Raw genomic sequence first — 3,182 nt, 5'->3', positions numbered from 1 at the left:
TTCCTGCTGGTGGGTGTTGCCTATTATGCTAATGAGTTCCTGCTGGGCTTTTTCTACAAAAAGAGCCCTGTACATATACATACATACTAACAGTACAAACAGATATATGGAGGTTATTTTCAATTTTACCAATATTTATACTGAGGCCTATTCCACCTTAATAACAATTTCTCATGAACTGTGTAAGCAACTTTTCTGTCTCTATCATCCTAACAGGTATATATTTCATTTAGTAAACTCTTAGTCTGTCTCTTGCAAGCTTGCCTACATATATTTATCATCATACCAATTATAGAACTGTGACCAAGTATTCTGGAATGTCGAATCTGTTGCACCTTTTATCAATAAAGTCAATTTATCCAATTCCGCAGCGTCCAAGATTTTATTTACTAGTTCTTGTTTTGTTGGTATCTCTGGTAATTTCCAATATTTTGCAAAGAGAATTCTTGCAGCCGTAGTTTAAAAAACAATCAAATAACGATCATCTTTGTTAGAATTATCAGGTAGAATATTCAACAACAAAGTCTCTGCTGTAAATGGTACTACCGTCCCTAGTACCTTTTGCAAGATTTCATGTACCATTACCCAATATTTCTTAGATCTTTCACAATGCCACCACATGTGGTAAAATGAGCCCACCTTATTTTCACATTTCCAACACTTATTCGAACATTTCGGGTCAATTTTAGCTAGTTTCAGGCCCATAATCTCCTTCTTTTCTAAATTGTGGCACTTCTTGTTGCACAGTTTCAGTGCACTGTAGTGAGGCATTTGTACAGCACTTTCAGAAACAGTCAGAAAAATTAATATGACTGAGCACAGAGGAACATATTTTATGGCCAAGGCTAGTTCCTCTCTCCCACACTAAAAGACGTTTTCTTTTATCTGAGGCCTCTCTCAATCTCCAACACACTTCCTGCTTGTTGCCAGGCAACGGCATTAGTACTGTTGTGAACAAATGTTATGCAACCGTTACAGTTCTGCTTTTCTTATTAATGGAATGCACACCTTGGCCAAAAATGAAATGTTTCCTTTCTTCAGGCACCCCCAGAAAATGTATCCAGCCCAAGGATATTTCTAAAAGAGGCATTCTCTCGTGTCAGGGTATGGAATCAGTCAAGCCTTGTCTACTGGTTCGAGATGTCTGCAAGGTCCACATACTATAGCACTGTAACAGCCTCCACTCCTCCAATAACTCAAAAGATTTTCTTGATTATAATTTCCTGAATAGGCATACCACAAAGACAAATTTTAGGGATTTATGAATGTGCCTTTTTTTTGGCTATGTTTTTGTTTGGGGTTTTTTGGGTGCACTCGCTTTCATTACTGGTGTTCTCAATTTGTTTGCTGCTTTTATGCCAGTTTATGCCATTGATAAAAAATGGACACCAAAATAATATTGAAAATTTATTAATTTAAACAGGTGGAAATTGGCATAAGGAAAGTGTTTTTTAAACATTAGAAACATTTATGAGCCCACTTTCCCCCCAGATAACTAGAACCCAAGAAGGGCAATAAAATCAGTACAAGATAACACAATTATAAATGCAATAGAATTAAAGTGACCAGCACCAGAAGCAAACTTAAACAATAAAGTTTAACAGAGAGTCATGTCTTTCAGGACACCCAAAGGATAATAAGAATAATAATCTTCAGGAGCCAAAGGCACGAAAATGAAGGTTCATGGGTTTCACTTGCACAAGACAGAAACAGAATTAACATGGGGAATTGGGTGTCAAACCAACAAAGATGAGAGCGATTCAATAGCAAACCTACACATTTTAGAATACAAGTGAAAGAAATTAATTGCATTTATGGGCAGTTGTGCGTGTATGCTCAGTGCAATAAGCTCCAGGCTGTTAAGCAACAGATCTGTTTCCTCAAGGCTAAAGGTGGCTTACCTGAAGAATCTGGGAGAGTCACAGAAGTATGTAGAGGAGACCTTCAGGGTTGTGGCAGAAAGGTGCTACTCCAACACTGACAACGTATCTGCTATGACACAGAATGGAGGTACTGGGGCAGGATTGTATCATATACAGAGAAATTATCTCAAACAAGGAACTTGTTTCTCAGGTGATAAACTGCTATGCTCTTGAATAATTGATCTGCCTTGGGATAGGCAGAGGTGGAAATTCCTGTTAGCGGAAGACTCAGTAGTAAGGAACATCTCTCCTATATTATAAAAGGGTTTGGGGTGCCAGAATTCTAAAATGCACTCCTTTAGTGTTAGGCCGAAAAAACTGCCACTCGGAAGACACTGGCTGGGTTCATTGGCTGCTTTGTGCAGCCCCGCCCAGCGTTCCAAGGTCATTTACATATGGAAGCTGATTGGACTACACTCCATTCCCCACCTCAAACTCCCCCCCCCCCCCGCAAGGCAGTTGGAATTTTCAGTTGGGAGAGGAGAATGATGTCAGCTGCTCCCTAGGCAGAGGCTGTGGGGGGGGGTGGTTGTAAAACTTAAGACAGACAGGCAGATAGGGTTGCCAACTCCAGGTTGGAAACTTCCAGGATATTTTAGGGATGAAGCCTGCTGAGGGTGGAATCTGAGGAGGAGGAGGAAGAGGGGGACCTCAGACAGATACAATGCCATACTGCCCACACTCCAGACAAGCTGTTGCCAGTCTCCAGGTGACAGCTGGAGAGATCTTAAAGCTTTGGTGCTACTTCAAAGTTCCCCAGGAGCCCAAAACAGAGTAGTGTTTTGGAAAATCTTGAGGAATTGTTTGGTGCATTTACGATGGGGCTCCTGGGGAACTATTGTTGCCAATCTTGGCCCAGCAGCCATCAAACCATTCTCTTCAACCCCCTGCTGTGCAGCTGACTTCCCCCTAGGGTTGCCAATCTCCAGGTGGGACCTGGAGATCTCCCACTGTTACAATTGATCTCCAGATGACAGAGATCAGTTCCCCTGGAGAAAATGGATGCTTTGGAGGGTAGACCCTATGACATTATACCTGCTGAGTCCTTCCGCCCCCCCCAATGCTGCCCTCTACAGAATCCACCCCCAAACCTCCAGGTATTTCCCTCCTTAGAGCTGGCAACCCTACATTCCCCTCAGTGCCTGTTGGGAGTGGGTGGTGGGGGAGGGGAAGGGAGTGGGCGACCGGAGGCTTCTGCCTCCTGTCTCCAGTCCTGGAGTGGGGGGTGTGTGGAAATGGACCCGGCAGCCGGAGGCTTGC

This window comes from Gekko japonicus, unplaced genomic scaffold (assembly GCF_001447785.1).
Source record: "Gekko japonicus isolate JY-2015 unplaced genomic scaffold, Gekko_japonicus_V1.1 scaffold45, whole genome shotgun sequence".
NCBI lineage: Eukaryota > Metazoa > Chordata > Lepidosauria > Squamata > Gekkonidae > Gekko > Gekko japonicus.
Note: the sequence above shows the minus strand (reverse complement) of the source record.